The sequence below is a fragment of the Schistocerca piceifrons genome, chromosome 6 (genome assembly GCF_021461385.2).
Source record: "Schistocerca piceifrons isolate TAMUIC-IGC-003096 chromosome 6, iqSchPice1.1, whole genome shotgun sequence".
NCBI classification, from domain to species: Eukaryota; Metazoa; Arthropoda; class Insecta; order Orthoptera; family Acrididae; genus Schistocerca; species Schistocerca piceifrons.
This window is the reverse complement of record NC_060143.1, coordinates 297151215-297166411: the sequence shown is the minus strand read 5'-3', so window position 1 is coordinate 297166411 and position 15197 is coordinate 297151215. Positions and strand designations below refer to the sequence as shown.

The window sequence follows — 15197 nt, the reverse complement described above, 5'->3', positions numbered from 1 at the left end:
AACCTTATAAATCATCGCCGGTTTCATTACTCAGTTTCGGCTTCGCTAGTCATTTAGTACTATCTCCTCCGCCAGTTGGCATTACTTTCAAAAAGGCTTAGCTTCTTCATATCACTTTGGATATTCGTCAACCAGCCGGTTTGATATGTTTCTCTCCTTTTTCTCTTTGTATCCATGGAAAGACACTTTTTCACATCATCATCTGGTCTTCATGTTATGTGAGCACACCACCTCACCCTGGATACTCTCAGCCCGGATACTGAGAGTTTTTATTTATTTATTGGTACGACTTCCAAACTGCCTATTACGTAATCACTGTACACTTTCTCTTTCAATGCTACTATCGTAATATGCGCATTTATATTGTATGAAACTTCTGTTTATATGTCGATTTTGATGCCCAGACTTCACTGACATACAATAGCGCTGGTCTTACAGCCATTTTATAAATTTTCTCTTGCTTTTTAAGGACAATTTTGCGTAGCATACGCCTGAAAGCATACGCCCCTTGCTTCAAACAGATGTTATTCTACATGTCTGCATTATCTGATCCGTCATTTAGTATTACTAATCGCAGAAACTTAAAAAAGCAGTTAATTTTAAGTGTCTTCCTCTATTCCTCGAAATTCTGTCAGTTTCCTGGAAGGTATCGGATATAATGGCCACTACGTCAGCATACAAAAGATTCAACTATCTTGATTTCTATATTTTTGCAGATAAGTAATTCATTACAACACTACACAATAAGGGACTTACAGCGCTGGACACCTGTGTCAACACCATACCTCTTAGATAAGCTTCCAGGATGTTGCACGCGAGTCCGGACATTGTGGTGTATGGCCATGAAACGTTGTGGACATAACGCGTACGTCGAGCTTGCCATGCCATTATAACGTAACAGCATCGCTGCGTGAGAAATAGCGTGCTGGAATCGAGTTCCGAATACGAAGAGTCAACCTGCTCTCTCCTTCAGCATGACATGCCACACCTCACACGAGCGCTGTGGTATCTGCAGGGAACCGACGCCTTAGGATCACTGTCACTGATCATCCTCCATACAGTCTCGACTTGGCCCTATCCGATTTTCAACCATTCCAAAATCTAAAGCACGTCTCCGAGGGCTCCACTTTGATAGTGATGAAGCTGTGCAAGCAGAGATGAGGTTGTGGTTCCATCTACAAAGTCAAACATTCTACAATGACGGTATCAACAAGCTAGTCTCGCGTTAGGAGAAGTGTGTTCGTTGCCAGGGTGACTATGTTAGGAAATAAATATGCAGACACGAAGAATAAAGATGTAAAATTTTAATAAACTTTGTTTTATTTAAAAAGCTTTAAGAGTTTTCACACAAAAATTTGGAGACATTACTTTACAGCACGCCATCGTGGCCCCTTATCTGCTTACACTGCTTCTACACACCAGAGCCTGTATTACTATTTCCTATAGCAGTTCGTCTGTCTAACGGCTTCCTGGGGCAACAAAACTTTGATTTCCCGTTTGTCATATAATAATGAGCGAATTTAAAAATTTAAAATGTTGACATAATCTACTCATTAAGAGGTATAATCTTACGTTAAAGTTTTAACACAGTAAGTCAAATTTAACAGTTAGAACTGTGTATGTCTTAAGGTAGCGTAACTAACAGTGCACAAAAGACCCAGACTATATTCATCTAGTATTTGAGAATGAGGGCACCTAGCGACTTCAAACAAACTATGCATATAATAATAAACTTTTTCTCGCTGACATCCACTGCAAAATAATGAATGTCTCTCTTTGACAAACAGTTTATGTGGTATCGTCCAGAGATCGTAGTGCCACACCGAAGTCGGCAGCGCAAATCGATACCACAGACATTGGCGAGGGCTCGGTGCAATCCGCAACGACGTATGAGAGGCGCTCCTAAAGACCACGGCTCCCTCTAAGCATACCAGCGCTCTCACACCGAGGTCAACATTGTGCACAGCTCATTCCCATTTCAAACCCTCAGCTACAGCAATCATCAGCTACAGCAATCATCAGCTACAGCAATCATCAGCTACAGCAATCATCAGCTACAGCAATCATCAGCTACAGCAATCATCAGCTACAGCAATCATCATCACCATCTAGGACCAAAGAGTAGTTAAAAGTTTTGTATGAACTTGGGTGTGATTAAAGTTGAACGTCATGCATCAACAGGTCAGTTTGTTAATTCGTGCATCAAGTGATGCTTTGCTAGTCCATGGCAGTTGTAAATTATCCTGTACCCATGTGGCAAATACGTGTGAGGAAGTTTAGTAAATCTTTTATTCATTAATGTAACAAAGAGAACTAATATTTAATGTGTTCTAGTCTGACGAGCCTTCTCCCAGATATCCCGGACAATAGTAGTTTCGTCTCGTCACAACAGTTTAGGTAGAAATCGACCTTTTCAGAAACATGTAAATCGTCGTTTGAAGCTATTTTATACATGGAAGTTCGATCCCTCAAGGAATTCAGGTGGCGGAGTGGGGTGGAGGTGGGCAGGAGGACAGATGCGATTCTAAACCTTACTGTATTCTTGCACCTCACACACAAAAAGAGCTGACAAAACTCATTTGCATTACATGACATTTACTTGCATTTCGTGACACATTATTTACAAGAATGACGACATAAAAAGTTACTGCTTTGAATCAAATGTAAATTACAGAAGAGAAACTTCACTCGAACGTCGCCATGTAAACTAGGAGATGAGCACTGTATTGCTTGAAACACCCAGCAGTTAGAATTATTTGTCGTGAATAAACAAATTAATGCGATTATTTGTCACCAGTAAACAAATAAATTTGTGAATAAGCAGCATTCATTTGCAAAAGCTCACAGCTTAGCTGTTTCACAGGAAAGTACGAGCGAAATTTAGCAGATGACGACAACTTTTTACAATAGGTAAAAGCAGAATTTTTACGACCAGACACATGAAGTTTCCTGACACTAACATCTACATCTCGTCTCGTGTATTTATCCTCCATGTACTGTCGTACTGTCATTATCCCCAAAGGGCACGTAATACTTTTGCTGGAATCGCAGACTAGCGGTACATTCACTAGCCGGCACGAAAATCACATTTTAATGTAATAAAAATTATTTTAAAAGCTTGTCACTTACATGATCCTAATCTATTATTTTATGGCAAAATATTATGGTACTGGCGGCTCCATCCAGGTGTCTAATAATTAGAAAAAGGGGCGATTATAAACAATGTAAGCCTGTGATGCGGTAGTAAACCGTATGGACTGACACGTCAAAAAAATTCTCAGGGAGCTCCTGAGGGTAATGCACCTACATTTCAGTTTTCAACACTTCACAGACCTCTCCTTCGCATTTTCAAAAATATGTAATACATCCTCTTGCATCAACCACAGACATGCTCCTGTTTAATGCTGCAATGTCCTCTTAAGGTCTCCAATTCTTTCAGCAGGGCTTTCCGTAGGTCCTATAGGGTATCTGAAAAGCGCTGGTCGGCTCTTCTCTCCAGCTAGTCCTGTAATTGCTCAAAAGGGTTCAAATCGGGGCTTGACCAGACCAAGCCACGGCCTGAATCTCCACTTCATCTAAGAACCCTTGCACAATTCTCACATGTGGGAAAGGCACTGGTGTAAAACCATCACCAGTAAATGGAAGGAAATGCACAAAGTGCTTCAAAAGGATTTGCTCGACATACTGATTTGCTCTAAGGCTCCCGTGCTGCACGAAGGCCACATCTGTTCTTGAAGTCCCACTGATTCTCCCCCCCCCCCCCCCTTCTATCCGAGAACAACTCTGAAAAGGCGTCCCGGACGAGAATGTGCGTGGGAAATACCTTTCCCCAGGCCTTCTCCAGACCTCGCTACCGTCATGTGATCTTGGGTCCAATCACGAAGAACACTCCCTCCCACTGTAGTAATCTCCAGCCGTGATATTTCCTTGCGACACGTATTCGAGCTAAGCGAGTCTCTCTGCTGAGCTCTGGGCTTGCAAAAGAACTCCTGAATTGAAGATCAGCGTCTTCCAGTCTTCTTCTGAAGGTTGGCTCACTAAAAATGATCGCTTGAACTTGGTGACGTCGACTTCGTGCTTCAACGGCGGTGCAGTGACTGTTGCGGACAATTTGTTGTGCGGTCATCTCTGTCAGTGTTGCTCTTCGCGGGACTGATTTAGGTTTCCTGTACGTTCTAACGGTTCTGGAAATTGTGAAAGATGTTATCAACACGTCTACAAAGCAAAGCATGCTGCTGCTGCAACCACCATCTTCCGCCAAAAGCAATCGCCTTTGCAGCATCTTCACGACTTAACGGCGTGTTTACTCCAGAAAGCTCTTTACGATAATCACAGAAAGGTACTACAAGCACATGTGATTGAAAGGCAAACAACACGAGGTACAACAATCTGTGGTACAAGAGCGGGTAAAACATTTTTGCCTCACGGCCATTTACGTATTCTCCAAGTTGCGCGGAAACGAACAATTCAGACTAGTGCATTAGACAATCGACGCTTCATTATTTGCACTCACAGCAACGCCAACATACCCCGTAGGGAAATATACCACTAAGTATTATACTTTGATTAACTAGATAATTACACGTCACTTATTACGTGTTGCGTTTTCGAGCCGGTCGGTGTACATTGTACATGTCAGCAATTATTGTGAAACAGGCACCTCAGCCAGTCTCTGTCTTCCTCTACAGTTTTTACCCTCTACACCTCCTTCTACCAATATGGAAGTTATTCCCTGGTGTCTTAACATACTGTCCTTTCTTCTTGTCAGTTTTTTCCGTATATTCTTTCCTCACCGTTTCTGCGGAGAGGCTCCTCGTTCCTTTCCTTCTCAGTCCATCTAATTTTCAACATTTTTCTGGAGCACCACATCTCAAATGCTTCGATTATCTTCTGTTCCGGTTTTTTCACAGTTCATGTTTCAATACTGTATGTTCATGTTTCACTACTATATCTGCTACTAGGAGAGTTCTCTTGCCCAGGCGCCCTTTTTGGCAGTACTATACAGCATTTAAAGTCCTCCTTGTCCCGTACGCCAAAGGTTATCTTGCTGCCTAGGTAGTAAAATTCCTTCATCTACTTAGTGATCACCACTTTAGTATTAAGATCCTCGTTGTTCTCATTTCTGCTAATTCTCATTACTTTCGTCTTCCTTCGATTTACTCTCCGTTCACATTATGTACTCATTAGAATGTTCATTCCATACAACAGATCCTGAAGATACAAATGTCATCCGCTGAAGATTGCAATGTCATCAGTGTACGTATCACTGATATCATTCCAACTTGAATTTTAATCCCATTCTTGACTCTTTTTGTTTTCGCCATTGCTTCTTCGATGAGAACAGTAAACAATACGGACGAGAGGCTACGTTCGCCTCGTACATCCTTTTTAATCAGAGCACTTCGTTCTTGATCTTCCATTCTTACTCTTTCCTCTTGGTACTTGTTCATCATCCGTTTTGCCCTATAGCTTAACCATATTTTTCTCAGAATTTCGAACGTCTTGCACCACTTTACATTGTTGAACGCTTTTTCCAGGTCGACAGATTCTACGAATGAGTTTTGATTTTTCTTCAGCCATGTTTCCATTACCGACCGTAAAGTCAGAAGTGCCTCTCTGGTGCCGTAACCTTTTCTAAGGCCAAACTGAAAGTCATCTAACAGATCCTCAGTTGTCTTTTCCATTCTTCCGGATATTATTCCGTTCAAAAACTTGGCTACATGAGTTGTTGTGCGACGATTCTCGCACTTGTCGGTTCTTGCAGTATCCGGAATTGTGTGAATGTTTTTTTCCCAAAAGTCTGATGGTATATTGCCAGTCTCATACATTCTACACACCAACGTGAATAGTTGTTTTGTTGCTACTTCCACCAGTGATTTCAGAAACTTCCATGGAATGTTGTCTGTACCTTCTGGCTTATTTGGCCCTAAGTCGTCCATAGATATTTCAAATTCTGATCCAAAAATGGGATCGCCTATCTCTTCTGACTACTACTTTTCTCCTTCTACCACGTCATCAGACAAGACCTTGCCCTCAAAGGGGCCTTCAACGTACTCTTTCCACCTATTCGCTCTCTCCTTTGCATTTCACAGTGAAATTTTCTTTGCACTCTTAATGCCACCACCGTTGCTTTTAATTTCACCCAGGGTTGTTTTGACTTTCCTATATGCTGACTCAATCCTTCCTACAATCGTTTCTTTTTAGTTTTTTTCACATTTTTTTGGTAGTCATTTCGTCTTATCTTACCCGCACTTCTTATTCCATTCTTAAGTGACTTGTACTTCTGTATTCCTGAATTACCTTGAAAATTTTTACTTCCTTCTTTCGTCGATCAAGTGAAACTATTGTGTCAAACCATTAAGCGCCCCACTGGAATTTAAACAAGATTGCGCCGAATATGAAATCACCGGATAAGATCCGAATTATCTTATCGTGCCACCTGAAGTGCTGCTATCGTCCAAAGGAGAGCACCTTATCGACATTACAAGAGTCAACGCTCCTGATAAATTAAACGCCTCGGAGCAGTCGCGCACTTTTCAGCCACACAGAAGCACGCTTTGGCAACACACAGCTGCTTTTGGGTCCTAATACAAACACGCTATTTTGTACAGTTAAGCATATTCTGTTGAAAAAAGCAAATGTGAACTGTGTTGCCATCACAGTGCGTGAAACGCTGCACGAGATCGTCACCAACTGGCTCAAGAAGCAGATGGGGAGCACTGCACGTACTATGTTAAGGAACCGTGTTCAAAAGCTGTGGAAAGGTCAGACTAACAAACATTTTCTGAAGAGCGGCGGAAGCCTTTTCCAATAGTTGCAGCGGCTACAATCTGGGTGAATAACTAGTATGACCTGGTAACATAATGCAGTGGCTAGAGGAGAACACGCATAGTAGAAGTTTACACACAGCAAAATTTAACCATTGCATATACATTCTCATTTCATTACCAATGCACCAGATTTCTTCCCCCTTTTAGCGCTCTACTACCAGATTGTGCTTAAATTTAAAAGATAACTTATTACTGCATTTTTTAAATTGTACACGGTCATTTCTGGTAGAAGTAATATCAAGGAGGGCCCTGTTGCGTTACGCCAGATATTCAGAGTTCTGTACAAGTTGAAAACTGAAATCTGCTGCTGGTAAATTATTCACGATTTTATTTTCCTTCCTGGTGAACAAAATGTACTTGGTCTACTTAAAAGCAAAGCACTCACAGGCAGGGAAATAATCTGAGACCTACAGGGAGTTATGGTCCTACTAGAAATGACGTGACCTCGTCTTCGTCCAGCTAGGGAAGAAACAGTTTATCGTGGAATCCCAACCATTAACCTTTTCACAAAAACCACGCCCCGTCGGGTCTTTTTCGTGTTTAGCCATAGCGGATTCGATGGATATACTCGACCACGTAACACGCTCTAGTTGGCAAAAACATATTAGACTGGCCTCCTATTTTGCCAATTCACTTATTGTAGTCACCTCGATGTCACCGCTTCTCGACCGATTTTACAAGAGCTTCTAGACGGGAGTCTTCGATTCTGTTTCTCTGACTACTCTTCGTAATGTCACAAATTAAATCTCGCAAGCCTGCGATGGTAATGCTTTCTGCAGTGGCGATCCTAACAATCCAATGACGCTCAGTGTGCGAGTTTTTAATCTCTGTCAGCCTTCTTTCTCCGTTCGCTCCATTAAGAATACATAAAATTAAAACGATTTATGGAGAAACCACCGCTGTTAGAGAGACTGAATATACGGAGTGAGCGCAAAACAATTTTATTTTTTCAAAATTTCATTGAAACAAAACGGATTCAAACCTTAACTGTTAACTGAGTATCTCTGAAAGTTTGTTTAACGCATGGACGCAATTGCTGAAGTCCTGGTCGGCCTGCCGTGTAGGCGCAAAATTTTTCTCACATTCGAGCATTATTCCGATGAAACCCATACACACGTCGAGAAAATCGTGAGTTTCAAATCTCACAAAACAACTGTTTCCAAGATCCTGCGTAATCGTTCGCGCACGAAACCAACAGACTCCAGTTGGTCTACGCGCTCACTCCTGCATATGCTGTCGATCCGGTTTCTGTACCGAGATACTGTCATGGATGGGTAACGACAAACACACGTCAGATGGATTGTTACTGACGAAACAGTTTTATCACGTTATTAGGAAAGGTAACCGGTACAAATTCGCTTTTTGAGAACAGAAAACACCAAGTTCTCCGCCAAAATGAACGAGATTCGCCAAGCGTCATTCAGGTCTGCGTACTGTCGAGGGAGATCTACAGCCCCCCCCGCCCCAGCGTCTTTTTTTTTTTTTTTTTAAAGCCTTAGCAGCCATCTGCACCTTGGCATGCTTCCTTTGTGGCTTGTGCCTCAATTGCGAGACGACTCCATCAGCATCTTGCAACCAGGTGGTGCACCACCTCATTGTATGGGAACACGTAAACACACATCTTCCTGGAGGATGGGTATGCCGTGCGGGTGCTAATGAAGGCGCGTCGTGCAGATGGCCGTCGAGATCACCAGACTTAATTAAACCCTTGCGATTTTTTTGAAGGGGTCGTATGAAAGACTAAATGTGTCTCGCTGTCCTGCCACAATCTTTTCCACAGCGGTGGCAGCAAATTGCAGCTGCGGTAGTGTGCGTAACCGGCACCATTTGGCACAATGTCTACGTAAATCTTGCCACTGGGAACACTGATGACAAATTTATACAAAGTCTCCAATGGGTCCATAATGCATGGCAGGCCGGGGTGGCCGAGCGGTTCTAGGCGCTACAGTCTGGAACCGCGCGACCGCTACGGCCGCAGGTTCGAATCCTGCCTCGGGCATGGGTGTGTGTGATGTCCTTAGGTTAGGTGTAAGTAGTTCTGAGTTCTAGGGGACTGATGACCTCTGAAGTTAAGTCCCATAGTGCTCAGAGCCATTTGAACCATAATGCATGTCCATTAGAACATTCTCGGTCGACTTGTTATTAACTACTATTCGATGAACTAGGGCTGTTTGCAAGTTGGATTAACGAGAGAGAGAGCGAAAGGGAGATCGTCGAACGGCTACTGTTTGCAAGCTGGATTAACGATTGTACGAAAATACAGAATGCCGTGGACGAAAGTTCCACTTGTTATAAAACACAGATCTGTCCTTAAATGTGGAAAAATGCCAGATAATGCGTATGTTAAAGAGAAAGAAGCCAAAGTATGCGTAAAAGTTTTTCGTTGGTACCCACCCACACACGAAGAAATGAACATAATAAAATAAGAGAAATCACAGCTCACACGAAAAGATTTTGGCGTTCGTTTTTCCCGCACGCTGTTCGAGAGTGGAACGGTAGAGAAATAGCTTGCAGGTGATTTGATGAACCCTCTGCCAGGCAACTAACTGTGAATTTCAACGCAGTTACAGTTGAAGATGGCAAAGTGAAACCTCGATTCGCTATATAGGGCATCATTAGCGCCAAGCTCATTTATTGCAGAATATTGACTGCATCCTGTATTTATTTAATTATTAAGCTTATGGTTGCACACAAACAAATAATATTACAACTATCTCAAATTACAAACTAACATCCCGGCCACGAATCTAGTCTACTGATCGTTCCGCCATCATCAGGAAGTCTGTCGGAATGCCGCGACGAACAGTTTACTTTTCAGAGGCACCCTGGTGAATTTATGTTCTTCCACATGTACAAAGAGTCGTAACACTTTCCAGTGCTGATTCTTATACGGTTAAGAACGGATCAGATTTTGCGTGGCAGTTCAAAGCCAGGTGGCGTGGTCGATAGGCGTGGCATTCTAAGCTGTTCTGTCGTAGCATTTATCTGCCGTGTGTGTCTCCAGCAGTCACCTGTAGTAAAGCGGTTTCAAACTAACATTTTTGCGGTTTTCAAGGAGTGGGTAACGAGAGCTACGTCTAGATTTGCTGATGCTTGAAATGTCTGCGTGAACAGTAAGGTTGGGAGTTTCCTGTAGAATTTTGTACTCCCGTACAAGTGCACTTTCCCGCCGCGGGGCAGGCAGAAAGTAGGTTGTGTGTGTGTGTGTGTGTGTGTGTGTGTGTGTGTGTGTGTGTGTGTTACCGCTTGTAAGACGTGTGGTGTGGTTGAGCTATGCATAAACATGTTTTGAGTGAGCACTATTCATCCATACTGATAAGTGATATATCGCAACAGGATAAACCAATTGCAGAGCTGAAGTACGTAATCTTGCTGCGATTAATGCCACAGAGTTTCTGGACGATATTATTCCGAGTTTAAATTTTGGCAGCAGTTCTTATTAGATGTCATATGTAACTGAGCGCTCTATTAAGCGTGACCATCTAGATATTTTGGGTTCCTCGTACGCCTAAGTGTTCCTTCAAGGTGGCCAGTGAGTTCTTTGGTGGATGTCTCGTTGGTCACAAGCACGCAACAAAGTCAATGCCTGCTCATTTCGCTCGCTGACTGGGGACAAAGTACTGAACAGGCATAAGGAGTTTCCAGTGACGAAGAGGAAAGCAATAAAATAAGTGAAAGTGCAGGCAGTAGACCAATGTTTAAACAGCCCGCCCGGTTGGCCGTGCGGTCTAACGCATTGCCGGCACGGTAGCTCAGCGTGTTCGATCAGAGAGCCGGTTGGCCTCTGTAATAAAAAACTGAGTGGAAGGATCATCCACCGAACTTGAACAGGATGTCTTGCCCGGCGGATTTGTGTCGAGGTCCGGTGAACCGGACAGTCTGTGGGTGTTTTTAGGCGGTTTTTCAGCTGCCTCGGCGAATGAGGGCTGGTTCCCCTCATTCCGCCTCAGTTGCACTATGCCGGCGATTGCTGCGCAAACAAGTTCTCCATGTACGCGTACACCACCATTACTCTACCGCGCAAACATACGGGTTACACTCGTCTGGTGTCAGACGTTCCCTGGGGGTTCCACCAGGGGCTGAACCGCACAATAACCCTGGGTTTGGTGTGGGGCGGCGGAGGGGTGAAGTGTACTGCGGTAGTCGTCGTGGGGTTGTGGACCACTACTGCTACGGCGGGGACGAATCCTCTCCGTCGTTTCGAGGTCCCCGGTTAACATACAACACAATACAATGTTTAAACCAAGGGTAGTCAAACTTTTTTACCTACCACCTACTTTCGAATCTGTTGGTAGCGAAATTTTCTAACTGCTCACCAGTCCCACAGTAAGGCTGATTTCTAAAGTAGTGAGGTAAACTTTACTTTATAAAAATTTATAAAGCAGAATTACAGCAAGTTAAAGCACATAATAATAATAATAATAATAATAATAATTAGTTGCCAAATATTTTATGTCAAAATTTTATGAAAAAAGTTATGAACATATATTTGAAAGCTCTACCGCCCACCACCCACAAGCAAAGCTGGAACCCCCACAAGTGGACCGTACGGATCCACTTGGCAACCGCTGGTTTGCACCGCCAAACTTTGGGGGAGGGGGGAGGGGGACAGGGCATTCTTTTCAATTTTACTGACGTACACTAAATGAGATGAGACTGCGAACAGAAAACGAAAGTTCCTTCGATTTAGTAGATAATGGGAATGAAAACGATGGCATGGAACGAACATCAGGTAAGTAGTAAGTAGCATCTCCTTGGTTGCTTGGCAGGTGACAGCAGCAAATAATTGATGAAGTACGTACCATTCTACAGTAAATGTGGTACTACAATTTCCATTTTTGAATACACACAGTAGTGTTATCTGCAGTAGTGGGTTGGGTTGTTTGTGGGAAGAGACCAAACCGCCAGGTCATCGGTCTCATCGGATTAGGGAATGGAGAGGAAGGAAGTCAGCCGTCCCTTTCAAAGGAACCATCCCGGCATTTGACTGGATTTAGTGAAATCACGGAAAACCTAAATCAGGATGGCCGGAGGCGGGTTTGAACCGTCGTCCTCCCGCATGCGTGTCCAGTGTGCTAACCACTGCGCCACTTCGCTCGGTATATGTGCAGTAGTGTATAAGTTATATCAAGATTGCTTAATGTGACCCTTGAATATGTATTGTCACTTACAATTAATTTAACCCTATTTTTCATTGCTGTGGTAACATTACATCGGTCGCTTTTAAATTAAATGTACAACACGGTGTTTCGTATAATACTGCATTCGGCTAATTTTTATTGATCACTACATACACTTCGGCTAAATTCCTAATTATAGCTTTAGATAACTAATTTAAAAAAGAAATCTATAATTCGAACACTAGCTCGAATTAGTGAGGTTCACCGTATACCGAAAATAAAGCGTCAATCGAGGCTTCTCGGAATCTACCTAACCTGAGCGTGGACCCTGCCGTGGCTACAAAACAGCATCACACAGTTTTATTTGGTTCAGGAGCTAATATCCTATGATATATGTCCGGTGCATGCAGTTTAATAAATTTGTTTGATAATCTGTTGCACAAATAGCAAAATGTAAAATGCGTGCCTGTTCTGCACACGATCTCGCGTGCTCCCTTCGACACGCAAGCGCCGCTAGGACTTGATTTGCAACTCTTTGCGCGTACATTAGAGAGCAAAAAAGAGGAAGCTATATTTGCTTACGGATTACTGTTAAGCACGGCACTACCACTACAGTTCCTGAGTCCGCTACTATTAGTTCGCAGGGACGAAGCCACAAATTTGCGGTAAGATACTTCCAGTGTATCTCCCACGGCAGCAGTCGAAAAAGACCAGGCCACAAATTTGTGGTACGGTATTTCAAGTGTATCTCATACTCTGTAGGTCAAAGCAGACTATATTGCAATGGTTTTTCGTTTGATGTTTGTGATGTGTGAACTGCAAGATATCGGTACCTTTAATATAATGTGAACACGACCAATATTGTTATTATCTATATTTCTTTTACATACGGATGTCTTCATAAGTGGACAATTAAAAATCCCCAAAATTAATTTTTGATTCGCCACTAACTATGACAAAATTACGCGTGTTTATGTTACAGTAAAGGAAACATAATAATCCATCAGCTCACTTGTCACGTCCCACAATTGCATATCATAATACATGAAAAACACAGTTGATAGTCGGATTTTTTTTCCGAAACGTGTCGCGCAGAAATTTAGAGAAAATCATGGATGACAGCACAAATGTTATTTTATAACAAACAAAATCAATGTTTTCACAGCCACTGATCATTTCTGATGGATAAAATAAAAAATGACAGGTTAAGGTCTTCTGCTCATGAAATCACTTGTAAAATTTGAGGTCAATTTCCAATGTCAATAATCCCGGGTCGAATCACGATTTTCAAGCTTCCGCTCCCCAAATTGTAAGTGCGTTTTCAGGAATTCTACACGAAAAAAATAGCTTTGTTTTAACAAGTTTGTTTGCGTTGCAGTTTTTCGTTTTGAATTAATCTGAATTCGTTACAAACAATTCGTTCCTAGCTAGAATATCTTTAACTAAAATTATTTGAATAATCAATATAAGTGAAAACAGCTTAAAAAGAAATCGGTGTTTGAAAGTCTCTCAACAAGTTTTATACAACACTTCACATTCCCTTCTTATAAATAGTTTTGCACGTTATGTTCTGTACACGTTTATTCGGTCAAGCGCCATCTCTCATCATGTTCATCGATCTGCCGGTTAAGACGTTCGTTGTACAGGTAATGATCTGATTCTACCGTTTGCTGCTGCTTTATATCTATTATGCTTGTCTTCACTCTCCTCCTGATGATGGAGTCGTGGTTACTCTGTTACGCGCGTTTTGCCATTTTTGAATAATAGGAGAACTGTACAATACAGTTGTCAAACATTTGTTTATTTAACACGTAACTTCGATCTATTTGGAGAGAATTATCATTGGGGGCTTTCTATCAAAACTAGATACAACATTTTAACAGCTATTGAATACTGAGCACACTATAAATGATGCCTGCATACTTTTAGTGAAAGTACGTTTACACTCAGAACGGCCAGCACAGAACTTTTACATACAATCTCTCTAAAAAAAGAAAAAAACTTATTAGAGGCTCAAATACCTTGTCCGCAGCCGTCAGCACTACGACATGCAGTGCAATATTTTGCGGGTAACTGCAACAAAATTATTTATATCTACATCCCGTAACACTTTGGATTCTCCTTATTTCCGAATACCCATTCTCATTGCGAACGACATTCTGTGTTCACCGGATGATTTTAAATCAACGAAATAAGGAAGATGAGGCTGGTTTATAGTTATTGTTTCCTTAACATTTTTTAAGTACCGTTTACACGTTTTGTTGATAGCCTAAACAACTCCCAGGCGCACCAAAAATTTGTTTTGTTTTTCTTGGTAAACCTCTTAGAACACAAAAAAATCATGTAACAGAAACGGTATCGCAAACGTAAGCTTGATGTACACAGTCTTCAGCCGATAAAAACAGCGTATGATTAAGGATAAACAGGATTTTCACACAAGAAAATAAACATCTAGTTACATCAAAAATATTTCATACTTCCGATTTCCCTATTCATTATTATTTCCTATCAATGAAACAGACAATTGTGTACTATTAGAATTTTGTCTGAAAAAAGGCAGCCAGATTACGAAGCTCTACTGTTAGCGAAGAGTTTCTAAACAGTGTTGTTTGCAGCAAAAGATTGAGTAAGTATATCACAAACTTACCGGTTCGGATGAAAAGTGGTATATCACTGAGCTACGGATGCTCTGGTGCGACTTTGACTATCGAGAGAAGAGAAACGTATCACTTGCACATCACTATTCAATCCGAATTTCAATTATTTAACGCGTACCGGTTACCAGAGAACCACACACCACCTACACAGCTCCACAGCCTAACACACACTGAGTTAAGGTAACAGACCAGTTCTGAAATTCGCCGTCAGATGTCGGCCTGCTAAAGATTAGTTCCAACAAACGTTTCATGAGTGCGCTGCGATCGGCGGCTCTGTCATCTAGCGGGAGTACGACGAACTACTAGCGCATTTGCAGAGAGGTTCCTTTGGAGTACCGCGCAAGCTCGCCGAATCCAGATATGCCGTATCTCAGACAATTTATCGATCGCCGTTGCCATTTTATTTTCACAGCTGATGGGTAGTTGAATAAGATTTCTTCGTAGCTGAAGTAAACGTCCGCCGCTAATCTTAAAATTTAAACAGGTCATGTATATCGAAATGTGGAGTCTGTTGAGAACTGTTCTGTGTTTGCTTTTTATAGTTAGCGATTTAGGCATTCTAGGAAGCGTTAGTGAAAACGTCAGGGAAA

The 15197-nt window shown here is 42.1% G+C and overlaps 1 protein-coding gene across 2 annotated transcripts in view; it reads right to left on the bottom strand.

Annotated features, from left to right (window-relative positions):
* Positions 1–14782, bottom strand: part of LOC124802505 (protein phosphatase 1 regulatory subunit 14C) — a 546015-nt gene extending 531233 nt beyond the window's left edge. For both annotated transcript variants that reach the window (XM_047263329.1, XM_047263330.1), the window contains exon 1: positions 14598–14782. The gene's annotated coding sequence lies outside the window, so the exon portion shown is untranslated. The remainder of the gene's footprint in view (positions 1–14597) is intronic.
* Between the last annotated feature and the right edge of the window lie 415 nt (positions 14783–15197).